A 27,152-nucleotide genomic window follows, 5' to 3' on the forward strand; every position below is an offset into this window, starting at 1 on the left:
CAGAGATCAAATGGGTCATAGAAACCAGTCCTCTCTTTTCTCCCATCTTTTGAGGTCAGGGCTTGTTAGCCGACAGCCAAGGATGTTTGGTGAGGTGCCAGCTATGGCTGTTTATACCATCCGTGACTTTAACCGCTAGGACGCACTGTCCCTTCGCGGCGGGCAGCCCGGGCTAGGCTGACGGATGCCCCAAGGTCCTAACCACCCGTGACTTTAACTGCTAGAGCTCAGAGCTCCTTCGCAGCGGGCAGTCAATACTGACTGATAGGTGCCCCAATGGCAGCACTAAGAGCCTCTCCACACCCGTGACTTTAACTGCTAGAGCTCAGAGCTCCTTCGCAGCGGGCAGCCAGGATTGACTGACAGGTGCCCCAAGAGTTTGCCCCGTGGAGGCGGCACAACTCAACGCTAGGCTCTTAGTACTCTCACCTAATGGCCAGGCTTTAGAGCCAAAACGGCTGAGGTTCTTTAATTGTGTTGGCTGCTTTACAGTAAACCAGAGAAAACAAGTCAGGCTTATGCACAAATGATTACCAAAATTTATTAAGCTAGATTCTAATCATGTGGTTACAAAATTGCTAGTGCCTACTTATTTAAATGTAGAGATGTTACACACACAAACAAGTTACAAAACTGAAGCCACAATCCCAAAGAAAGAAAACAAAGTATAGAGCTCTATTTCAAAATATGTGTACACTAAAGATAGGAGATCAGGTGTGGGTGCTTCTTACCCTCCTTGCATCTCTCGATTCCAGCGGTGCCAAGCCAGGATCGGTCACTCAATTCCGCGGAAAGACGAATAAGGGACAAGGCGTAGGGACCCTCTTAGCTGCAGAAGCCTTGGGAGGCTGTCACTTATCTGACCAGCAGATAGATAGTGAAAAGCACTCAAAAATCATGGTGCTGTAGGTCCCCTACTTATACCTCTGTACTCCTTTATTCCCTTTCTCCTTTCTTATGCCAAATTGAGGCTGGTCTGTCGGGGTGACGCCAGCTTTCGCAAGAGTAGTTTACACTTGCAAGGGAGAGAAACAATAAGTTTCGACTACTGGACATTTCTTTTATCAGGGTAAATATTTTCCCACCTAGGATGTTGGTGTGTGTGCATCACGCTATTTAGTAGGGGCTAAGAGTCATGTCTGTCACAGGGCCTCTGCCTGCTGTGAGCTTAATCGTCGTATCTGTTCCCAGAGGCACATTGTAGCAGCACACCTGTGCTTTCACAGCTTCAAAGGCTGTGCTGGAATATATGTTAAGTGCCCTGTTCCGGTTTCCTCCTGTGTTTCCAGCAATGCTGGTCTGAGGGGGGGGGGCTGGCTGTCTGGCTACAGGGCTGGAACAATTATTGGACTTGGGGATAGAGGTCTTCTCTGTCATAGGACCTTCAATTCACAATAAGAGATCTATACCTGATCCCCCTTCCCTTCAGCTTCCAGTGGGGGTGAAGCTGTGTGTACCATATCACCTCCCGCTGGTGGCCCTGTTAAGGCTGAAGGTCTAGAAATCATGGAGATTCTATTCCAGTGATTCAATGCCCTGATCTAAATATTTGATGAATATGCATGAGTTCACCTACAGAAATAGCAGAAAATGTCTCCATTACAAGAATTTAAACCTGAAAAAGCTCCAGAGTGGAACAAGTTTGAGGAACAGAAGAATTGCCATGCTACCTGGTTTGGTGCCCAGGTAGCTCTGAGAGCTTCTAGAGCCTCTGCCTCTGTTTGTTCTTTCTCCTGGTCTGGGTGGAGGGCTGTGTGGTCTTCAGGAAACACTCTGGCCCAAGGGGCTTGAAAGAGCCCCTCTTCACTCAGTCACTGAGTTCCACCTGTCTCTGCTTCTGCAGCGCTCTTCCCCCAGACTTCCTGTGCCTGGGAAGCTGAATGATCTGAAAGGTCAATTCCCAATATCCAGCCACAACATAATAACAACAACACTTCACAAACAACATTTATATAACTCGCTCCTCCAAACACTTATAACCGTCCTACTGATAAACCTTGCTATCTCAGGAAAGTGAGAATAGTCTAGAATGAAGACAGAGATTTTTCCAGCCAATATAACAAATCTCTGCCTACTTTGCTCCAGGGGGCCAATTATTCCTGAGCCACCAACACTGGCCCTTTTCCTAGACTTGGCCTGAACTTTTGGCACATACGACAAGCCTTGATGGCTTCCTCAATGTTGCTGTTCATTTGAGGCCAGTGTAAAACTTTTCCAGCGCTTCTCTTAGATTTCTCAGTTCCTAAATCACCTTCATTTCTCCTTCATAACACATTTTACTGTACCATCTTATGAAGCACCATCCTGATTCCTTTAAACATAGTCCCATCTGGTACTGACAGCTCCCTCTGAACTCAAAAATAGGGACTGGGAATATGATCTCCATACCACTCTGCATAACTTGCTACAGGGTCTCACCCTGAGGAGTAGCTCCGGCAATCACAGTCAACATTTTGACTGGAAAGCTGTTGGGGTTTTTTTTAATGGTCCTTGCAAACTCTTGCAACATGATGGAATCCATTGCATTTCTTGCATCTTTTTCCCACCTGCCGGGCATTATCTTGGAGCTGTACACACTGTGGCAACCAGCACAAGCCATGTGCTCTTTTTTCAGAACTCTGACTTGGAAGTCTCCATCCCTTTCTGCCTCAGGTCTCTTTTCTTGCAGTATTTTGGATTCTCTACCATGTCCACAGTATCAGAGGCTGCCCACCCTCCAAAATCTTCCTTCTGGACTGGGTGACTTAAATTGCTTGACAAATTCTGACATATTTGTCATGGGTTAATTATGGCTCTTCCAGTAGTCTCTGAGATATATGTTCCCGATCCCAGTCCCAATCTGGTCTCTTATCAGAGACTCAGTTTTAGCCTCCCCAAACTTACAAGTTCAGCTCTTCATCCTCAAATCAGTCACAAATTCTTGCAGGCTGCAAGGAATTCTGCAAAGGGAATTGCACAATTGGTTGTGATCAGCCAACTTTCTATAGAAGAGACTATATTATAAACTCACACAGGGAGCTGCAGGTCAGGACTGAGGGGCATCAGAAGAGCTATGGATGTGTCAGACTAAGGGCTGGAATAGCAGGGTAGCCTGTCTCTCAGGAGGCGCTTTAGCAGTGCTGTGTGTGTGTTTCATCCCCAGGCCTATTATAACCAGGTCTAATTTGAGAGGCATTCGCAGAGCTGTGTGGAGACCCAAGACTGGAAAAGAAGGGCATGCTATAGGACAGGATTAATCCATACTGTTTCAGCGTGCAACGAGGTGCCTGTATTGTCTCTCTGGTGTCAGACGTCTCAAAGAAAACCTCTCTTCTCTAAATCTGAGATCTATTTCACCTCTTTGTTGAAAAATCTGGAGCAGGGAATGGAAAATATCTGCCCATTTGCAAGACTAACACCAGAGGCTAGGACCTCACTGTGGGGCAACAGGGGACATCGGATAAGCTGATTTTCAGGACCAGTTCTGCTCAGATAAACTTGTTTGAACTGATAAGTTTTTATACACAGAGTAGCAAGGTCAGACCTGCCCAGTTCTAGGCCCCTTTGTTAGGGCTGTCACTGGCCTAAGGTGACTTTACTCCTAGTCACATGAAAACCTCATCCCTCCCCTGGTGTTTGCTTTTCCCACAGGGTTAGGAGTAGATAGTGGTAAATGGAAAGTTAAATGCTGTTGTCTAATCTCATGGGATTCTCATTGTGATTTCAGGCAGAGCAGCTGCTCCTAGCATGTGGGCACATGGCCTGGTGCCCAAGTCCGTGGATGGCCTCCTGCCAGGAATAGGATGGCTGCAGTGTCAGGGCTAAGCAGCGAGGTCCCTCCACACATCCCAGCCATGGGGACTTGAACCCATGATCTGCTCCTGGTGCAGGTAATCACGCTCCAGTTTGGGGGCCAACCAGGATCTCCTTTTCTCTCCCACTAAACCCTATGTCATGGTGAACTTACCCTCTACCCAACTAGGGCTGGACATCTCTTCCCTCTTCTCCTCCGCTGGTGGACTCCATAGCCCCCCAATGCCTTAGTTCTGTCATTCCCAACCACAACTTACCATTTGCCCTCAGACTTGTTGAGGGCAGTCACATCACATTCATAAAATCATCGAAGATTAGGGTTGGAAGAGACTGCAGGAGGCCATCTAGTCCAACCCACTACTCAAAGCAGGACCAACCCCAACTAAATCATGCCAGCCAGGGTTTTGTCAAGCCGGACCTTAAAATCTCTATGGATGGAGATTCCACCACCTCCCTAACGCAATACTCCAGATGTGGTCTCACCCGTACCGAATAGAGGGGAATAGCTCTTCCCTCAATATACTGGCAATGCTCCTACTAATGCAGCCCAATATGCCATTAGCTTTCTTGGCAACAAGGGCACACTGTTGATTTATATCCAGCTTCTAATCCACTGTAATCCCCAGGTCCTTTTCTGCAGAACTGCCGGTTAGCCAGTCAGTCCCCAGCCTATAGCAGTACATGGGATTCTTCCGTCCTAAGTGCAGGACTCTGCACTTGTCCTTGTTGAACCTCATCAGATTTCTTTTGGCCCAATCCTCCAATTTGTCTAGGTCACTCTGGACCCTATTCCTACGCTCCAGCATATCTACCTCTCCCCACAGTTTCTTGTAATCTTCAAACTTGCTGAGGGTGCAATCCATCCCATCATCCAAATAATTAATGAAGATGTTGAACAAAACTGACCCCAGGGGCACTCCACTTGATACCAGCTGCCAACTAGATTCAGCCATTCATCTACCCACACCCAAACCGAGTCCTCACACCTGATCCTTTCCTTCCCTGACATGTGTCGCTAGGAAATTCACAAAGACCATCAGCATATTTCATCCACAGGGTTGACAAAGATTTTTTCTACTGAACTGAGTGAGCTGGACCAGTGCCATAGAGGTGAACGGCTCCATATCCTCTGAGTCAACCAGTTACTCAGACCGTAGCATGCCATGCATCCTATTTCCCTGTCCACTAACTTCAGCTCCTTGCGCTGACCCGGGCTCAGATTCATACCAATGAGCTAGAGGTGTAAAGCTTCATATCTCAGTTCCCATAGAGACACCAGTTCCCACTACATGGCAGTTTTATAACTGGGGGCCAAACTGGAACCAGTGACCTAGAGGTGAATACCTCTATATCCCGTTCAAATTCCTCTGTGCCTCCTGTTTGCTCTTTAAAACAACCCAGCATCATTTCTTTTCAAAGCTTAGCCGGGAAACCTCCCCTAACTCTCACCCCTTCCCTCTAGAAGATGCCCCCATTTTCAGGTCACTGCCAAGTGAAGGTGGAGATCTGTGAACTTAGAATGTTCTCCAGACCTTTCTTTCAAGGACATCTTGGACAATCTTACCAGGAAGGTTTGCATTTCTTATCAGGGTTACTAATGGGATAGGAAAGGCTCTGCACTATGTGCATATAAGGAGCAGCATCCCGGCGTTGCGCTGCATTTAGCACTCGCACTTTCCTTTCCCCCACCAGTTTGGGTGTACAGCGACATCATGAAGTGGCTTCTGCTCCTCAGTCTGGTGGTGCTTTCTCAGTGCCGGGTGACAATGTGAGTGCAGGGGGGAACAAGAAACATTGGGATTCTGAGCTCAGCTTTCTACAGAGCAATGTTCCCTTAGCAGCAGAGGCAGCTCCTACATCTCTCTCTTCAGTACTTCATTCTTTAATAGGCAGCAGGTGGGAACTACCCCTTGGCTGTATGGCATAGCAGAGGTATGAGGAAGGATGGGCTTATGGTTACAATACTGGAACAGGATTTGGAAAATCTATGTTCATTTCCAGCTCTACCACAGGCTCCCTGTGTGACCTAGTGACTGAGTCTCTCTGGGCCTCAGTTCTCTGGATAAAAATGAACATATGTCCTTTGTCCACCTTGTCTATTTCATCAGTAAGATCTATAGGACAGGGGGACTGTCTTATACAATGTATTAGTAAAGCTCCCAGCATACTAGGCCCTCTCAGTGCTAGTTACACATGGGCCAGGAGTTTCCAAGCATCCTACGGGAATTATATGCCCAACTCACACTGACTTTTAGTGCACTGGTCACCCAGCTCACCTAAACCCTGTGCTAATCCCAGCTATAAAAAGGGGTCTCCGTGCAGTGTAAGAGTCGGACTGCACGGTATTCCCTGAACACAAGGCTTGTCTTTTGTTTATTTGTTATTGATCAGTCTCTCTCCCCACCCTTGTTGATTAGGGTCTCCCTGAAGAAGGGGAAATCCCTAAGGCAGAACCTTAAGGAACATGGCTTGCTGGAGAATTTGCCTGGTGCCCTGAACTCAAGGCTTCCAATCAAGCACATACCTTGCTGCTGCCAAGAACCTTCCCCAGCCCCCATGCTGGGGCATCCAGCCCCCAGCTGCGATTGGATGGGATTAAGAAGAGCACTGGGAATAGAACTCCCAGGTCTGCTGGCTCCCCACTTCCAATACACTGAGATTGATGGAAACTGGGGATAAACAACTCGGTGCATCAGATGCCAGCAGGTCCTAGGAGCCATGCTGGGCAAAGTGATGGCTGAGAAACAGCAGCTCAGGCTGAGCCTTTAGCAAGGTCACCGTAGCCCAGATCCTCAACTGCTGTAAATCAGCTGGTGGAACTATGCCGGTTTACACCAGCTGAGGATCTAGCCCTTGGATGGCAATGGTTCCCTCTCTTTAGAATCATAGAATATCAAGGTTGGAAGGGACCTCAGGAGGTCATCTAGTGCAACCCCCTGCTCAAAGCAGGACCAATCCCCAATTTTTGCCCCAGATCCCTAAATGGCCCTCTCAAGGATTGAACTCACAACCCTGGGTTTAGCACGCCAATGCTCAAACCACTGAGCTATCCCTCCGCAAAACAGGCTGTTTGTTACCATGTCAGCTGATTGATGAGCTGCCAGCCGCAACCCAAGCACTAGCCTTTAACCTATCAGTCACCCATCCAGCTACAGACCAAGCCTTGCATTGCTTAGCTGCATGAAATCAGAGGCAATCACCTCCTTGCCTTGACACGCCATCTGGGTGGTTTGATTGAAATCAGAGAGATTTAAATCAGCAATGAGGAAACCTTGATTGAAATCACTGATTTTAATCTTGCTTTGCATTTGTACTTTTTAATTATTTTCCTGCAGGAAGTTGTTTTTTGTTGGTAACCATTAAAACACCTTGATTTGCAACTAATTATAGCTTTTACCCTAAAATTGATACTTCCTCCTTCTAATCAGGAAGAGAATAAATCTGTATATAATGAGTGTAACCACTTATAGACCTTAACATACATTTATTTGTACATTTTTTAATTATGAGAAAATGGTGAAGGATGCATTTTTCATTTTGCTAGCTGACTAATCTTGTTACTTGAAGTATGTGTTCACCTTTACATGGTAATTGGAATTCGATTAAAAATGAAAAAATAAAAGCTTTTAAAAATTATTAGTAAAGTAAAACGACCTTAAATGTGCTGGATAGCTAAGAAAAAAAGTTTATTAAAACAATTTGCATTTAAAACTAACAATGTATTAAACAAAGGAAGTGTTATCAATAAGGCCATTGTGGAGAAACTAAATGAATTCTTTGCATCAGTCTTCACAGCTGAGGATGTGAGGGTGATTCCCAGACCCGAGCCATTCTTTTTAGGTGACAGATCTGAGGAACTGTCCCAGATTGAGGTATCATTAGAGGAGATCTTGGAACAAATTGATAAATTAAACAGCAATAAGTCACCAGGACCAGATGGTATTCACCCAAGAGTTCTGAAGGAGCTCAAATGTGAAATTGCAGAACTACTAACTGTAGTCTGTAACCTATCAGTTAAATCAGCTTCTGTACCAGATCACTGGAGGATAGCTAATGTGACACCAATTTTTAAAAAGAGTTCCAGAGGTGATCCCAGCAATTACAGGCCTATAAGCCTGACTTCAGTACTGGGCAAACTGGTTGAAACGATAATAAAGAACAATATTGTCAGACATAGATGTACATAATTTATTGAGGAACAGTCAACATGGTATTAGGAAAGGGAAACCATGCCACACCAATCTACTAGAATTCTTTGAGGGGATCAACAAGCATGTGGACCAAGGGGATCCAGTGGATATAATGTACCTAGATTTTCAGAAAGCCTTTCTTTCTGAAGGTTCCTCAGCACAGGCTCTTTCGCAAAGGAAGCTGCCACGGGATAAAAGGGAAGGTACTCTCATGGATTGGTAACTGGTTAAAAGATAGGAAACAAAGGGTAGGTATAAATGGTCAGTTTTCAGAATGGAGAGAGGTAAAAAGTGGTGTCCCCAAGGGGTCTGTTCTGGGACCAGTCCTATTCAACATATTCAAAAATGATCTGGAAAAAGGGGTAAACAGTGAGGTGGCAAAATTTGCAGATGATACAAAACTATTAAAGATAGTTAAGACGCAGACAGACTGCGAAGAGCTACAAAAGGATCTCTTAAAACTGGTTGACTGGGCAGCAAAATGGCAGATGAAATTTAATGTTGATAAATGCAAAGTAATGGCACATTGGAAAGCATGATGCCAACTATACATATAAAATGATGGGGTCTAAATTAGCTGTTACCACTCAAGAAAGAGATCTTGGAGTCATTGTGGATAGTTCTCTGAAAACATCCACTCAATGTGCAGTGGCAGTCAAAAAAGTAACCAGAATGCTGGGAATAATTAAGAAAGGGATAGATAATAGGACAGAAAATATCACGTTGCCGCTATATAAATCCATGGTACGCCCACATCTTGAATACTGTGTGCAGATGTGGTTGCCCCATCTCAAAAAAGATATATTGGAATTGCAAAAGGTTCAGAAAAGGGCAACAAAAATGATCAGGGGTATGGAACAGCTTCCGTATGAGGAGAGATTAATAAGACTGGGACTTTTCAGCTTGGAAAAGAGACAGCTACGGGGAGATATGATTGAGATCTATAAAATCATGACTGGTGTAGAGAAAGGAGATAAGGAAGTGTTGTTTACTACTCATAACACAAGAACTAGGGGTCACCAAATGGAATTAATAGGCAGCAGGTTTAAAACAAATAAAAGGAAGTATTTCTTCACACAATGTACAGTGAACCTGTGGAACTTCTTGACAGAGGATGTTCTGAAGGCCAAGACCATAACAGGGTTCAAAAAAGAACTAGATAAATTCATGGAGGATAGGTCCATCATTAGCTATAAGCCAGGATGGGCAGAAATGGTGTCCCTAGCCTCTGTTGGCCAGAAGCTGGGAATGAGCGACAGGGAATGGATCACTTGATGATTACCTGTTCTGTTCATTCCCTCTGGGGCACCTAGCACTGGCCACTATCGGAATACAGGATACTGGGCTAGATGGACCCTTGGTCTGACCCAGTAGGGCCATTCTTATATTCTTATGTGTAGTCAGTGAATTGAACTGATTGTTTCTGGTCACCATGTTGTTCCAAGATTTTAGATTTCATCCTCTCATACTTACTTTTTATTCAGAGATTGGGAAAGGAATACAAGCTGTCTTGCTTTTATAACTCCCAGTCAATTTCTTAAGTTAGAATGAACTAGTCAGTGAACTGAACTAGCTGTATGAACTGACATGAAGAAAATATTCTCTCTGCACCTGCAGAAGAGGCTACTGCTGTGAAAAGCTGGTTTAGCACTTCAACCAAGTCCAGTTCCAGCTGCTGAGCCGGTGAAATCCACCAGTTCAGTGGTCTATCTTTAAAACTTCGGCAACAAATATGCACTAATTAATAGTAATTTTTTATTTAATTTAACTGATTTTAATAGATTTTAGTAAGTTTAGACTTGCACATATGTTGTCATAATTTAAACTTTAATTTTAAATTATTATTTTTAAAATAAAAATGTATTTACATTGTTTAAAATCAGATTTTTTAAATTAAAAAAATCATCAGTTTCCAGCTACCGTGGAAACCAGATATGAATAGGTTTCCTTCCATTGTCTGTGGATTGTCCAGTTGTACAGTGTCAGAGGAGGGGGATGGTTTCCAGGAAGCCCAGGAGCTAGATTTACAACGGGACCTAGGCGTTGCAATGCTGGGCACTGCAGTGCATAAGCACCCTCCCCCCACCAAAGAATTCACAGCCTCACTAGTCTCCCATACAACACATGGGAAAAGTTACAAGTGTCGGTCTGTGACCATTTGACTCTTCTGTACTTGCAGAAGACCACAATGGCTTCAATCCATCAGACTCCTCCACCTACGAGGCCACCAGTGAGGACGTCTCCATCCAGTATGGCACCGGCAGCATGACTGGAATCCTGGGCTACGACACCGTCCAGGTAAATCACAAGAAAGGATCAAAGCCCCTGGAGCAGAGAAGGGAAATGATGAGGAATTCGAAGGACAGGTTGCATCTGCAAAGCTAAAGCAGGAACTCCACTGGCTGTGAACTGGGAGACAGGAATAGAGAAAGGGAAGAGAAGAGACAATGAAGCCAATCATGGGGGAGACAGCACAGTTCAGGGCATGGTAGCCTCTGAGAACTTGCACACTGTAAAGACCCTCTGGTAGACTTGGCAGCTTCTCCCAGGGTGTACGGTGTGTCTGATTGTCCCCATCCCTCCTCTAAGGTTGGAGGCATTGTGGACACCAATCAAATCTTTGCCCTGAGGGAGACCAAGCTCGGCTCCTTCCTCTACTACTCCCCCTTTGATGGGATCCTGGGTCTGGCCTTCCCCGGCAGCTCCTCCTCTGGAGCCACCCCCGTCTTTGACAACATGATGAACGAGGGTTTGGTGTCCCAATACCTCTTCTCCATCTACCTGAGCTCGTGAATCAGGGCTGGAAACAGCCCATCTGCTGCAGTGAGATTCAGCACCTCTCACATTCAGTGAGCCCTGCAATGTTTGCATCAGAATTCCCAAAACACAGCGATCTCGGATGGAACAAGGCAGCCGTTCCATGCTGGTGATGCACATTTTGGGAGCAGAAGTGAACACTAGTGCCTCTAACGATTACATTAAAGCACCAGGGCCCTCTCTACACCCACTGCAGGTCATCAGGATTAGACTGACTCCTGAGGGGGAAGTGCCTCACATCACCCACATGACTCCCTGGCTCATCACCTTCTAACATCAGACTGCTCAGTACTGACTCAGAGGGAACTGCAGCACCTGCCACCACTGCCTCAAACACCTGGGCCTTTCCTTGGAGGTCTCTCATCCAATTTTAGGGCAGGCCCAGCCCTGCTTAGCTTTTGAGACCTGGCAAGAGACAGTTATCAAAGTGGGGGTAGAGGTGCCCCGCCCAGACAACCGTCAGGTCCTTTCACCGCTACTAGACACTGACATATTCCAGCACTGCTCAGCTGTGGCTTTCTCTAATAGGGAAGGGTTCAAAAAGGAACTCGATAAGTTCATGGAGGATAGGTCCATCAATGGCTATTAGCCAGGATGGGCAGGGATGGTGTTCCTAGCCTCTGTTTGCCAGAAGCTGGGAATGGCAACAGAGGATGGATGACTTGTTGATTCAGTTCTGTTCATTCCCTCTGGGGCACCTGGCATTGGTCACTGTCGAAAGACAGGATACTGGGCTAGATGGACCTTTGGTCTGACCCAGTATGGCCATTATTATGTTCAGACAGAGCGTTTGCTATTGACTTGCCAGCCAGCCATTCATACATCTGCTTCGACTCTCCCCTCTCCCTTCTCTAGGGACGACCAGAGCGGGAGCTTTGTGATGTTCGGCGGCATCGACTCATCTTACTACTCTGGGAACCTTAACTAGATCCCTCTCTCTGCTGAGACTTACTGGCAAATCACCATGGACAGGTATCTCCTACCCCTTGGTCCTTCCCCTTCATCGGCCACCTTGAGGAGACAGGCAAAAGGAGATGCATGCGGGAGCCTGGGGAAGCTCAAATTACAGAGTCTAGACAAGGCAAGAGACAAGGGAGTCAGAATCACACCTTCCTTGGAGCTATAGGAAAGGGGCTCACCAGTGAGAAGGTTAGATCAGTGGTTCTCCACCTCGTCCACACCAGGAACCCTCATCTGACCCACTCTGCTTAGCAATAAAGTACAGGGCAGGGTGGGCACAACCCCTTGACCTCTGTTTGTGACCCCCAGGCTAGATCGGTCACAGTCCCAGAAGGTTGTAGGACGATGAGCGATGGGCAATAGCCAAGGAAAGTTGAGGCTGAAACATCAGGGGAAAGTTCTTGGCAGTTGGAGCAAGGGAGGTGGGTGGGCGGGGTGAGAGGCAGCTCCACCCTGCAGGCCGCTCGCTGCTGGCTCATGGGCTGAGTGGGAATGAAATCGGGAGCGTTACTGGGAACGTTCCCCCCGACTCTCTCTCTTGCAGCGTCACCATGAACGGAGAGACCATCGCTTGCTCTGGTGGCTGCCAGGCTGTCATTGACACTGGTACTTCTCTGCTGGCTGGGCCCCCTTCTGGCATCTCCAACATCAACTCCTACATCGGCGCCAGTGATGGCACGGTAAGGGCAGGGAGAGGGAGAGATGCTTCTAGAGGTGTCTGCTACACACGGATGTGATGCTCCATCTCTCTCATTGGAGAACCTAGTGCCCGAGACGTGTCTAACCTTTCCTCCGTGTGTTGCCTCCCTCCCTGCAGATCAGCTGCAATGCCATGAGCAGCCTGCCCAACATCGTCTTCACCATCAACGGCATCGAGTTCCCTCTGCCCGCCAGTGCCTACATCACTGATGTGAGTGTCCTGCTGAGAAAGCCGCCTCGGGGCCTCTTAGCCAGGGCTTGTGCCTGAGACCATTGCACTGAGCATGCTGGCAATTGCCCCCTACACAGCCGGCATGGGCCTGCAGGAGCATCACTGAGATGCAGCTCAGAGTCTGTCCCCAGTATGAGAGTGGGGTGGCAGAGAGCTCTTCCCACAAATGGATCCAGAAGGAGGGACGTCAAGATCAAGGCAGGCCCACAGTGAAAGTGACATACCGTAAGAGCAGCGAGGCGGCCTGTAGAGCTGGCCACCGTAGGAGATCACCAGGGCAGGGGCCTTACGGGGCTAGGAGAGAATTAAATGAGCAGCTACCCAAGCTGGGAGGCTAGATCAAGAGAGATCGCTGCCTCGTGCTCCAGGGCACGGGCATCTGGGCATCAGGAAGGATGTTCCTTCCCCATGATAAAGGTTTGCTTCCCTCTGGGGAGGAACAGCTAAACTGCTTTAACAGCACACAGCAACACCGGCTGGTAGGTGGGACAGGCAGTGGGGAAGCCCAAATCCACTTATAATCACAGCAGGATTTCTGGTGGCAGAATGTAATCGCTCCCTTTGGAATCTGGCCAGGAGTCTGGAGAGAGCGCGCTTTGCCTCCTCAAGGGATGAAAAGAAGTGATCAGGGCCTTGCTTTTCTTCCCACTTCACAGGCTGCACCCCTTAGCCTCAGGCTGAAGCACTGGGATTGTACTGAGGCCCAGATCCACAAAGGTACCTCAATGGGAGTTATGCCCCTAAATACATGTCAAGGGGTCATTGAAGTTCCAGCCCAATAACCCATGTCCCATTTTACCCTGGTGCAGAACTCAGGCTCTTGATCTTTGAAGGCATCGACCTCCCCACCACCTCTGGAGACCTCTGGATCCTCCGAGATGTCTTCATCCACCAGTACTACGTTGTCTTCAACAGGGCCAACAACTAGGTGGGCCTGGCCCCCGTGGCATAAACACAGCACCATCCCCGGGACACTGCCATGGAACCCTGACCCCGGAGAGTATTTGTTTCTCCAGAGCCCCAACAATGCGAGTCAGTCTAGTGACCCTTATTACTGCTGGGACCTTAATGGACACACACTTTTCCCCACCCAAACTCACCCTCTCGTCTCTAATCTTACCAACAGTAGAATAAAGGACTATAAGGGCATTGTAGTGAATTGTTTCTCTCTGGTGGGCGGGGTGACCCACATTCCACCAATGAGGCAGGAAGGGAACATTCTCATATCTTCTGCTGTGGCCCCCAATCTCAATCTGCAGCCTCCTGCTATGCCAGCCCTGAGCTCCCTCCACATGCAGCTCTCCCAATGTCCCTTCAACCTGACCCCAGCCTCTTGCTTTTCCAGCCCTGGCTCCCCACACACAGCTCTGCTGATGCCCCCTTACACTGACCTGTAGCTCCCACACTGCAATTCCATTCTTGTCCCACCCCATCCCCCACTATGCTAATGCCCCTCACTCCTGACCTGTTTGTTTTGTTACTTTCAACAGTATCTCATGAGATGGGCTTGGGGGCTGTCCATAAATTACATAACACAGCCATTTGGGGGTAAGGGCTGTGACAGGTACCACTGGAACTGGGGACCACTGCATCCTTTGACTCACCAGCCTGGGTTCCCTCTCACACTGTGCTGTGACAAGCTGCAGACCTGCTCCCAGTCCTACACTTCCACCAGCATTCACACAGGCGGGGACACACCCAGCTGCAGTTACATGCGGGCTCTCTGACCCGCCACTACATGAACCAACAGCTAGGATTTGCTGTGGGGCCAGGAGATGACCCAGTCCTTAGGCCAGCACAGAGGAAAGCCAGGGCTAGCATGAGGGCTGGGTCTATGAGGGGGCGGGGTCACATTCCGAGGTGTTGTTAGAGATGGGGCCAAAGCTAGGAGAGAGCAAGGACAGATTTCACTTCACTGGAGAAACTCAGGAATAGCCAGACTGGGTCAGAGGTGAGGTCCATTTGCCCAGTGTCCTGTCTTCTGGCACCAGCTGCTTGGAAGGAAACCCCAGAATGAAGAATTAGGAAATAACTACCCATGGCCTAAAGCAGGGGCAGTCAGAGTCCCATTTCCCAGCCACCAAGCAAGGGGCAAGGAGCGGCTCAAGCAAGGCACCCAAGGAAGGGCCGCAGCCCAGGGATCTCACAAACCACAACGATCAATGTAACTCGCCTGGTCCAAGGACCTTCACCCAGCTCTGCACAGAGGAGTTTTCTAAGCACATGGCTTGGCAGAGAAGCCAGTTTGGGAAGGTGCAACATGGTTTAGACCAGAACTGGTTCCACTCACTAACAGGAAGAGACCTTGGGAAAAGACCATTGTGCATCTTTCCGGGCAAGTCTGTTTAGCCCCTTTGGAAAGAGTCATAGTTTCTGTGTTGTCCCCAGACATGTAAACTCAAGGAAATTGGCCAGTACTCAGATACAACAAACAAGGCTGGAGGGAGAGAGCGGGGGTTAAGGCTGAGTCCTTATGACAGTGACACAGAGGAAAGGGAAGGGTCTGGTTCCCAGCTGTTCTAACAGGGCAGGGCTCACAGGGAATAGTAACATTAGGTTCAAACGCTGACGGCCTGTTTTGGTTTATGAGGCCTTCTATGCTTAGAGGAGTGAACACAGACTGCAGCGTAAGAAAGACAATCCTCTGGCTTCTCCGACTCTGGCCTATGGCGAAGGCATTGGATTGAGACCTAGGTTCAATCCCAGTCTGTGCTACAGACCTTGGGCAAGTCACTTTCCCTCTTTGTGCCTCAGTTCCCCACCTGTACAATGGGGATAATGATCCTCTCTTTGTCTGTTCAGCTTGGAAGCTCTCCAGTGCAGGGGCTGTCTAGCACCTAGCAAAAAGGGATCTTGACTATGGCCTCTGGCACTACTCCCATCCATGCAGAGCATTCCCCACTAGATGGCAGGAAGCAGCCAAATCTCCCTCCCAGACCGGGGAAGCCAGCATACCAGCCACAGCCCGCCACCCACACCAAGAGAAGGGGTAAATCAGGAAGCTGCCAGAGCTACCAGGACACCTAACAAGAGCCAGCCAGGAGCATGGCACTTCCTAACGTTTGTTCCATGCTGTAGCCGTGTCAGGTTGCAGGCCTGATAATCATAATATTTGCTGCTGTTTCTGTAGATGAGCCCCTGCATATTCATCAGATATTTAGATCAGGGCACTGAGTCACTGGAATAGAAGCTCCATGATTTCTAGACCTTCAGCCTGAAGAGGGCCACCTGTGGGAGGCGATATGGTACACACAGCATCACCCAGACAGGGAGCTGAAGGGAAGAGGCATCAGGGATAGATTCCTTATTCTGAATTGAAGGTCCCAGGACAGAGAAGACCTCTATCCCCAGGTCCAATAATCTGTTCCAGCCCTGACCTGGAAGGGTTACCTCAAAAGCTGGGAGAAAAGAGAGGATTGGATCTCAGGTTTGTCTAATGAGATAAAGGGGCACAATTAGTGCCCCTTATGATTAATTTGTCTGACAATGTGGGCCCCTGTCCCACCAGGGTCTGGGCGTGAGACCTCTCCCCTCCCCACTCATCTGACATGGGGTCACCAAAACATCCATCCCTTCACTTGGTCCCAGACTGTACCCAGGAGACTAGAGCTGGAAGCCTATGCTAATCCCAATAAAAAGCCCTGGTTGGTGGGCCAAGGAACGTGGCGTACAAGGCCATGGCAGCAAAAGCAGGAGGTTATCATGTCACTCTCTCACTGCTGGGGCCCTGCATTCAAATCCCATGCTATGCCACAAACCACACTGAGTTGGGGTTGGGTCATCACAGAGCTGCCATCCTCCACTTATACCACTAGTAGAATTCATTGTAGAGTGCAATACTATTGGTTATGATCAGCCACCTTTGGTCAGAAGAGGTTACGGTATGGAAGTGGAAGGGGAGCTGCAGGTCAGGAATGAGGAGCAAATGTGTGTGTGTCAGGCCCGAGGGCTGGAATAGCAGGGGGGCCTGTGAGTCAAGCTGAAGGGGCATCAGCAGAGCTGCTTGGAGACCCAGGACAGGAATAGCAGGGGGTTCTGTGGGGCAGGAGTCCCCGTGTATCCTGTGTGCTTGCATTGCCTTCTGGGTGGGACTCTTCATGCCAGCAGACTTGCTGGAGGCAGGCAGAGTGACTACGCTGGATAGGCCGGAATCACCCTGAAATTGGGCGTGGTGGCCACTAGGCGTGTGCATTAGCTGTTTGAAGGTACTTGGGAGATTTCCATTGTGGGCATGCAGCCTGGCCACCCAGAATCCCTCTCTGAGAGTGGAACCAATGGAAACGCAAGGGGAGGAGTTCAGCCACAGGAAGAATGGGAGCCAGACTGGAGGACTCAGTGGTGGAGCGGCACAAGCACTAGAAGGGTACACTGTCAGGATGGCGTTGCAGGAATTAAACCCATCCCACTCCCCCAAGCGGAGAAGAGGCAGAGGAGAAGGGCTGCAGGCTGTGCACATGGCAGAGGCTCACAGGGAGCTTGAAGAGACTGTGGGACACTAGCGCTTGTTTCCCAGGCTCTAAGGAGACAGCCAGTGGTGTAGTGGAGCTGGAATGTGCTGGAACACCATTTCCGTACTATCCACCCTCCACAGCACACCCCTTTGACCCTCCTCACCCCTCAGCCCCTAGGTTAGGGCTGCATTCAGCCCCCTGCATGTGAGGGCAGGAGCAGAGAGCAGCATGGGGGCAGGGGTAGAGAGCCAGGCCAGTGGGGATCTCTGGCATTCCAGTACCTTCCAGCTCCAGGACTACACTGCTGTCCATGGCCCGCCCTACAAAGGGTCCGGACACCATTCCACAGAGACTGAGCAGGGTAAACCCTCCCCCACAAGAGCCATTCGGGAGCCTACATATGTGTGTGCCCATAATTATATTGCAGTAGCGTGCTGTGGTAGTAACAAAGAGTAAAACTTGGGGGGAATCCCCTGAAAGGGTTGGCTTTAACAGTTGCTCTTGACAATAGTCACGGTTGTTCAAGACTTAAGTAAACATATGCATTCACAGAGAAAGAGAGAGAGATTTAGGCCACGTCTACACTTAAAACAGTACAGTGGCACAGCTACAGTGCTGCAGCTACATCACCTGTAGCGCTTTGGGGGAGACACTACCTACGGCCGACGGGAGGGGTTCTCCTGTCACTGTCATAAATCCACCTCCCCGACAGGCAGTAGCTAGGTCGACAGGAGAACTCTTCTGCCCACCTAGCACTGTCTAAATAGAACTTAGGTCAGCTTAACTACATTGCTCAGGGGTGTGGATTTAGCTGGGTCGATCTAATTTTCTAGCGTAGATCAGTGCTTAGTAAGCATTTGCTTTTAGAGACTGTCCCACTGTCCCAGCAGAGACTTAATTCTATGTAAAATAAAGCTCAATCAAAGTGTTGCCGGCACCCAGTGCCGAGAGGCTGAACAACAGCTTGAGTTGGTTCGTTACCCGGTGTGCTACACCCAATAATCACAACGGGGTGGAGAAGCAGAAAAGTTTATTTGAAGCTTCAAAAAGGTACAGGGAGAATACAATCTCAAATCCTGCACAACAGAGCAGGAAGTTACACAGGCTTTTATACATCCTTTTTCCCAGCATACTTATCCAATAGCAAGCTGCTCCAAGTATCCATATAGCCAGCCAATCCAGTTCCCAGCTAGTTCCCTGATTCTCTGTATCATTTGTTAAACTATACATAAAGCTGCTTTATTCAGCATTGTTCTTCCATATCTCCCCTGTTTGGCCTTGCTTAGTTTCAGGCAGTCTGACTCTGCAACATACTGTTGCAGATTCTCAGCATAACTGCTGTGTGTGCCTCCAGGCGGGGGGGCCAAGGACACTTGGGCCTAGCACACAGAGCTGCTGCGAGTGCCTCCAGGCAGGAGGGGGTGGGGCAAGGACACAGGGGCCTAGTGCGAGGGGGCTTCATCGACACTTGTGGTCTTCCATCCCCTCGAGTTACCTAGTGGCCATGCCCCAGTGTTCCCAACAAAAGTCTTGAGAAGACTAAACTCTGAACATTAAGCAGGGGAGGAAGAGGGGAGCTAATGTCAGGATGTTCCCCTCCCCCCTGCTCCTGCACCCCACTTACCCCATCTTCCATAGAGTAGGGGAACACATGACAGGGCTCAGGAGGGAGGGAGCTTGCTGGCAGCAGCTGCAGTCTCAGCAAGCTGATCTAATTAACAAGGCAGTGTAATTAAGAGTAGGGTCAGATACTTAAAGGGGCAATGCACATATCTCTCACACACACAGGGTGTGTGTCTCTGTCTCTGTCTGCGAGATTGTCTTCCCTCCCTCCATTCCTGATGCCTTGTAGAGTGTGAGAGTTAACCCTTGAGGGCTCAGCCAATTGCTAGTTCATCATTTAGCAGTAAGGCATTCCCTGGGAAATATCCCACCCTCTGACTCCTCCACCTCAACCTCAACCAAGCTTCACAATCATCATTGCTGTGTACCAGTATTAAATTGTTTGTTTAAAACTTATACTGTGTGTGTATATACATAGATAATATAGTCTTTTGTCTGGTGAAAAAAATTTCCCTGGAACCTAACCCCCCCATTTACATTAATTCGCTTAACATTGTTTCTCTTAAAGTCGCATTTTTCAGGAACATAACTGCAGCGTTAAGGGAGGAGCTACTGTACTGACTAAATTTGAGGAACACTGCATGCCAAAAAGGAATGAGACCTTTGAGAGACACAATTTTTTTACATGCCTGCAAAAAATCGATTATATCATAGAGCAATATGTCACATAATTAAGGAAACTCAGTAAAATCTGCAACTTTGGTGAGTTGACTGGTCAGAGATAGAATCATTTGTGGCATTAAAGACAAAGTGTTAAGAGAAAGACTGCTCTGTGAAGGAGACTTGTCACTTTGGATGGGCTATTACCAGCAGGAGAGTGAGTTTGTGTGGGGGGGGGGGGGGGGGCGGAGGGTGAGAAAACCTGGATTTGTGCTGGAAATGGCCCAACTTGATGATCACTTTAGATAAGCTATTACCAGCAGGAGAGTGGGGTGGGAGGAGGTATTGTTTCATGGTCTCTGTGTATATAATGTCTTCTGCAGTTTCCACAGTATGCATCCGATGAAGTGAGCTGTAGCTCACAAAAGCTCATGCTCAAATAAATTGGTTAGTCTCTAAGGTGCCACAAGTACTCCTTTTCTTTTTGTGAATACAGACTAACACGGCTGTTACTCTGAAACTTTAGAACAAGCTCTCCAGATATGCAGGGCAGCAGAAACTGTGAAAACACAAGCCAGAGAGCTGAATCCACCAGAGGGAGCTATCTGTGTACTAAGTACAAAAGCATATAGCCAGAATAAGTCAAATCAAAGAGTGGAACTACTCACGATGAAAACCAGTGCAAGGGGGAAGGCTGAGTACAGACGGTCATGGGGAAGGTGTGGATCACAGCATGGCCCCAAACACTGTGTTGTCTTTGGGAAACTGTCATAAATGTGGGGGAAATAATGATTTTGCAAAATGCAGCAGATCTCAAATGCAGAAAAGTCAAGAACAATGAGGAGTACAGTGGCACCTTTAAGACTAACAGATTTATTTGGGCATAAGCTTTCGTGGGTAAAAAACCACTTCTTCAGATGCAAGACTAACACAGTTAGTGCACACAGACTAACACAGCTACCCCTCTGATACTAGAAAAGTCAAGCACATTCAGTTGAAAACGACCTGGTTGGGGAGTTTTTCATAGATGTACTGGAATCTAGAAAGCCTGATGAGAGGGACTGGATACTACTTGTGACAGTGAATGGAACAATTATTCCACTGAAGCTGGACACAGGAGCTCAGGTTAATATTCTGTCAGAACAAGATTATGAGAGACTGAAAATAAGACCAACCTGGGACCAACAAAAATAAAAGTAACTGGTTATTCTGGAACAAATATACCAGTGAAGGGGAGGTGCGTTGCTAGCATCAACCATAAAAACACTGTGTGCAGGCTCCTGTTCACTGAAGTGCCAAAGAAGGTGACACCAATTTTAGGCCTGGCTGCGAGCGAAAAACTCAATCTGGTAAACCAGGTGTTCTCACTAAATGATCATACTGAACCTGGTTATGAGGCACTGTTTTGGGAATATCATGATTGGTTTCAAAGGTTGAGTTGCTTGCAGGGTGAACATATAATCCAGATAAACAAGCAGGTCCCTCCAGTTATCCATCCATTTCATAAACAAACTAGAGAAATACAACCTAGATGGAGCTACTATAAAGTGGGTCAAAACTGGTTGGAAAACCATTCCCAGAGAGTAGTTATCCATGGTTCACAGTCATGCTGGAAGGGCATAACAAGTGGGGACCCGCAGGGATCAGTTCTGGGTCCGGTTCTGTTCAATATCTTCATTGATGATTTAGATAATGGCATCATAGAGAGTACACTTATAAAGTTTGCAGATGATACCAAGCTGGGAGGGGTTGCAAGTGCTTTGGAGGATAGGATTAAAATTCAAAATGATCTGGACAAACTGGAGAAATGGTCTGAAGGAAATAGGGTGAAATTCAATAAGGACAAATGCAAAGTACTCCATTTAGGAAGGAAGAATCAGTTGCACACATACAAAATGGGAAATGACTGCCCAGGAAGGAGTACTGCGGAAAGGGATCTGGGGGTCATCGTGGACCACAAGCTAAATATGAGTCAACAGTGTAACACCGTTGCAAAAAAAGTGAACACCATTCTAGGATGTTTAAGTATGAGAAGTAATTCTTCTGCTCTACTCCGTGCTGATTTGGCCTCAACTGGAGTATTGTGTCCAGTTCTGGGCACCACATTTCAGGAAAGATGTGGACAAATTGGAGAAAGTTCAGAGAAGAGCAACAGAAATGATTAAAGGTCTAGAAAACATGACCTATGAGGGAAGATTGAAAAAATTGGGTTTGTTTAGTCTGGAAAAGAGAAAACCAAGAGGGGACATGATAACAGTTTTCAACTACAGAAAAGGTTCTTAGAAGGAGGAGGGAGAAGAATTGTTTTTCTTATCCTCTGAGGATAGGACAAGAAGCAATGTGTTTAAATTGCAGCAAGGGAGGTTTAGGTTGGACATGAGGAAAAACTTCCTAACTGTCAGGGTGGTTAAGCACTGGAATAAATTGCTGAGGGAGGTTGTGGAATCTCCATCATTGGAGATTTTTAAGAGCAGGTTAGACAAATATCAATTTTATAAATTCACTACATATATAGGATGAAAGATAGGATATGTTACCTTGACCTTCATTTCCATAACGTACAATGTGATTTGCTAGAAATGGATCGAATTCTGCGACAACCTCAAGGGCTATAATGTAATTGCCGTGGTGATCCAAATTTTTCCACCTTATGTCTAAATGCAAGTCCTCTGCTTGAAAGTTTCTTTACCACTACTACAATCCTCTTCAACACATTTCTCCAATAAATAATGTCTTCTTCCATTTGAAATTTTAAATTCGTATCAATTCTTCCGGATATCTCGCCTCTCTTCACCACTGTCAGTGCACACGTTTTATGTTCAGTCGAATTTTCATGTTCACATAGTCGAGCTGATATGTTTTTCCAGCCATGGAATCCACTCGTCGCCAGACTAGAGATCCCTCTGAATAATCGACATGGGGCCCAAAACACGGCTCCTTTGCTCTCCAAATATACAAGATATTGCTGTGGCTTTACTTCACCGTTTAAAAGATGTCATTCAAACACATTTTTTGTTAGAACATGCATTTTATCAGTATATTCTTTTTGAGTTAGTAAAATCACTATCAATATTCGCAAAAAGAAAAGGAGTACTTGTGGCACCTTAGAGACTAACCAATTTATTTGAGCATAAGCTTTCGTGAGCTACAGCTCACTTCATCGGATGGTGTTTAATACCATGGGTTGATAAATACTCAATTGTAGCATCATTCAATATCCATTCGGCCGGGTCGTCACTTATGGTAGATATTTCAATGTCACATTGAATTTCTGATTGACATGATTCACAAATCTCTGCAGTATTGTCAAAGATATCCAGATCAACATGATAAGCGGTAGTCTCTGATATGCTCGTATTTGGAGCATTTTCTTCAACACTAACCGCAACCGGAATTTCTTCCTTAGATTCAATATGTACTTTAATCACATCAATATTTTCAATATCAACACCAATATTTCCACTTTTTACTTCACTGCTACTTTCAAGTATTTTTTCTGTCTCTCTGTTGGCACTAACTGATACAACAAAGGAATCCATTTTGCGCATTTTTGCTGTCATTTCATTTTCCCTTTCTTTCTTTTGTATAGAATTTTTTTTGAACTGAGAACTACTTAATTTCTTCCTTCCGGTCATATTGTTAATGCTTAGGATTGTCGTGAGCATGTTCTTTACTAAAGGGCGTCGCGCCGTCGTGGGTGGTTTCAATGCGCGCTGTGGTTGGTAGAATCGCGGCGCATGGCACTGATGCCACGATTACAAAAATGCAGCTATTAAAAATTTGCCGCCCCTGCAAATTTGCCACCCGAGGCCTAGGCCTTGTCGGCCTAGGTGATACTATGCCGCTGACAGGGAGGAATGTGTTTTAAGGGTTACAGAACTGACTTTTGTTGGGGACATTATTTCCAACAAAGGTGTACAACCTGATTAGATGAAGATTTCAGCCACTGAAATGATGCCATGTCTGCAGTCAAAGAAAGATGTCCAACAGTTCCTGGGAATGGTTAATTATTTTGGAAAATTCATCCGTAATCTATCTACCAAAGCAGCGGCTTAGAGAACACTCCTAGAGAACAAAATTGAATGGTGTTGGGGTGCAGAACAGGAGGCATCGTGGGAAGGTTTAAAACAACAACTGATAAAAGAGACAGTGTTGACGTTCTATGCACCAGGAAGGCCTATTTAAATCTCAGCAGAAGCTTCACAGTCTGGCATAGGTGCAGTGATTTTACGGAAGCATAAGGATTGTTGGCAACCAGTGGCATATGCATCCAAATCACTGTCTGAGGCAGAAACCAGATATGCACAGATTGAGGAGGAGCTTTTAGGAATATTGTTGGCCTGTGACAGGTTCAATCAGTATATTTGTGCCCAGACAGTGGAAGTTGAAATGGACCACAAGCCCCTGATAGCGTTATTTAACAAACCGCTAAATGACTGTACCTTAAGGATTTAAAGAATGATGATAAAGCTGTAAAAGCATGATGTGGTTGTGACCTACACACCCGGTAAATTCATGTTCACTGCAGATGCACTTTCCAGGATGGTGACTCCCACTACGAAACCAGAGCATAGGCGCCGACTTCCCCTCTTTCCCATGGGTGCTTGGCCCCCCGTCTACTCCCTGAAAGACCTGAGACTTGCTAACCTGCCTGGAGAAAGGCTATTGAGGAAAGTGAATGGTAAAGATTCACTCCAGAGTGATGTGCTGGTAACCTCTCCTCTCTAGATTGTTGACACACTGGGTTTATGGTAACACACTAGATGGGTTGAGAATATAATGTGTGTGTTATTAGATAGCTGTTAGCTGTTTTATATTCGTATATAAGAACTACTGAGTTTTTGTTGTTGTTTTTTAAGGGGGAAGATGTAGAGATATGTTTGTGGAAGATTGTCATTTAGAGAGGCTCCCCCATAAGGGACAGTATTATGAACACAGGTATTTAGAGATGTGCCCTGGAAACTGGGGTGGAGAACACTGTGTCGCTTTGTACAGCAGTTCACCACAGAAGCTCCCTAGTTTGTTTTATCAAAGGTTTTATCCTTTCTCATTCACTGGTTTGTTGTTTAATGAACCCCAATATCATTACATAGGATGCATCTGATTCTCCCCATCACTCCCCCTAGGTCAGAGGCATTGTGGACACCAGCCAGATCTTTGGTCTGAGCAAGACCGAACCCAGCTACTTAAGCTCCTTTGCCCCCTACGATGGGATTTTGGGTCTGGCCTTCTCCAACGTCTCGTCCTCTGGAGCCACACCAGTCTTTGAGAACATGATGACCGGGGGTTTGGTGTCCCAGGACCTCTTCTCTCTCTACCTGAGCTCATAAGTCAGGGCTGGAAACAGCCCATCTGTCTACAGCAAGATTCACATTCCTATACCGCCTCTCACAGAGCGATCCCTGCGATGTTTGCATCAGAATTCCCAAACACAGCCACCTCTGGGGTGGAACGTGGCAGCCATTCTGTGCTTGTGCCATATGTTTTGGGGAGCAGAAGTGAATGACGATATCTCTAATAACAACTGCAGGGGAAATTAACATTAGGAAGAATCTAGTTACTAGCTATGACTGGAAAATGGGTCCCCCCCGCCCAAGAAAATTTCTATTTTCCAGCAAAAAATCAAAAACTGAAATAATTCAGTTTGGAAATATTGCCCTGGTGCTTGGTGGGAGTTTGAATGGGGGTGTCTCCTGCTCCCAGTCTCCTGTATAGGCTGGAGTCCCTGGTCAGACTACACTGCTCATGGTGCCCCACTGTCCGACCTCATGGTGGAGGAAGGGTGTTGCGTGATGTGAAATGCACCAGTCTGACTCTCTCCTCCATTGAAGTGTTTGTCATTCTCTCTTTAGCCAATAATTCATGCATCTTCCCTGACTCTCCTCTCTCCCTTCTCGTGATGTTCAGTGGCATCGACTCATCTTACTACTCTGGGAGCCTGAACTGGATCCCTCTCTCCTACTGGGAAATCACCATGGACAGGTATCGCCCACCCCTTGGCCATTCCACCTGCGGGCTATTGGAAGACAGGTCAAATGTTAATGAATTGTACATCGGAGCCAGGGGAAGCTCAGCTTTCAGAGTCTAGACAAAATGAGAGACAATGGAGCCACAAAAACACCTTCCATGGAGCCATAGGAATGGGACTCCCCTGCTAGGTTAGGTCAGGTCAGTGATTCTCAACTTTGTTCATACCAGCACCCCCTCCCATCTGTCCAGCTCTGCTTCGCAGTATGGGAAGGGCAGGGTAGCTGGGACCGTCAGTCCCAGAAGGCTGTAGCATAAGGAGCGACGGGCAGTAGCCACGGAAGAAAACGTCTAGGATGAGACATCAGAGCAAAGTTCTTGGTAGTCATAGCAAAGGGGCAGTGGGGCAGCTCCACCCTGCAGGTTTGTCCCTGGCTGCTTGTGGGCCGAGTGGGGATGAGATCAGGAGTGTTCCTGAGGACATTCCCCTGACTCTCTCTCTCTTCCAGCATCACCATGAATGGCCACCTGATCTCTTGTGCTAATGGCTGGCAGGCTATTGTCGACATCGGCACCTCTGTGCTGGCGGGGGCCCTCACGGCCATCTCCAAAATCCTGCACTGCGTTGGTGCCCGCGGGGACTCCAGCAACCTGGTCAGGTCAGGGAGGAGGGATGGGTGTTTCTAGGGGCATCTGCTACACACGCGTGTGGCCGAACCCCTGATTCCACTGCCACTGCCCACAGGCTGCACCCAGCCAGCATAGGGATCAGCTGGGTCACTCTGCAGATTCCCTGGTGCTTCCACCCACTGGTAACCCACAGGAACACAGGGGAGGTCACCGTCCCCAGCATGTGGCCAGGCCAAATATAGAATCCGGGACCGTCTGAGCTGACAACATTGGTCCTTTGGTTCAATCTGCAGAGCCTCAGGCTTTCAGAGCCAGAGGTTCAATCCCTGGAGAGGATCCAGTCAGGCAGTGACCCAGCTCATTTAGATCCCACTGCTAATCACATGCAGCTTTCCCTTGTTGGAGAGTTGAGTGCTGAAGCCGTGGCTAACCTGGCTCCTGGATGTTGCTTTTCTCCCTACAGATCAGCTGCAGCGCCAAGCACACCCTGCCCGACATCATCTTCACTATCAATGGCATTAGGTTCCCTCTGCCCGCCACCGCCTACATCCGCCAGGTAAGTATCTACGTCGGGGCCTCTCAGTAAGGGCTTGTGCCTGAGGCTGCAGGACCGTCACTGAAATGCAGCACAGAGTCTGGCCTTAGCATGGAGGGAGGGGCAAGGAGCTCTCCCCCAAAGAGACTGCACAGGCGGCCTGTAGAGCTGGCTGCCCCAGGAAATCACCATGCCAGGGGGCTTACTGGGATAGGAGAGGGGTTAAATGAGCAGCTACCCCAGCTAGGAGGCTAGCTCAAGAGAGTTCACTGCCTCGTGCTCCAGGGCTTGGGCAAGTGGGTTTCAAGAATGAGTCGTCTTCCCCCCGGACAGAACTTTTCCCCTCTCTGGTGTGGAACTGGTGAGCTGTTTCAAAAGGCATGGAAAAGCAGAGAAGAAGCCCCAGTCCAATCATAATCACAGGGGGGTTAGGGGAGCAGAATATAATTGCTCCCGTTAGAATTTGCCTAGGCCAGTGGGGAGAGCACCTTCTGTCTTACCAAGGGATTTTGAAGGAGGAGAAGTGGTTGGTGTGGAGCTGGGAACTATATCTCCAAGTGGTTTAGTTTCCTAGACAGAACAGCTGACGGAGGAGCACTGCTGATTCCCCCATGCTCTGTTAGGCAGAGACAGTTGGAATGGGGTCACTCAACAAA

The 27,152-nt window shown here is 47.6% G+C and overlaps 1 pseudogene; it reads left to right on the forward strand.

Moving 5' to 3' along the window:
• LOC140913272 (pepsin A-like) overlaps window positions 1-27,152 on the forward strand; it is a 69,260-nt pseudogene that overhangs the window by 29,972 nt on the left and 12,136 nt on the right.

This window comes from Lepidochelys kempii, chromosome 6 (genome assembly GCF_965140265.1).
Source record: "Lepidochelys kempii isolate rLepKem1 chromosome 6, rLepKem1.hap2, whole genome shotgun sequence".
NCBI classification, from domain to species: Eukaryota; Metazoa; Chordata; order Testudines; family Cheloniidae; genus Lepidochelys; species Lepidochelys kempii.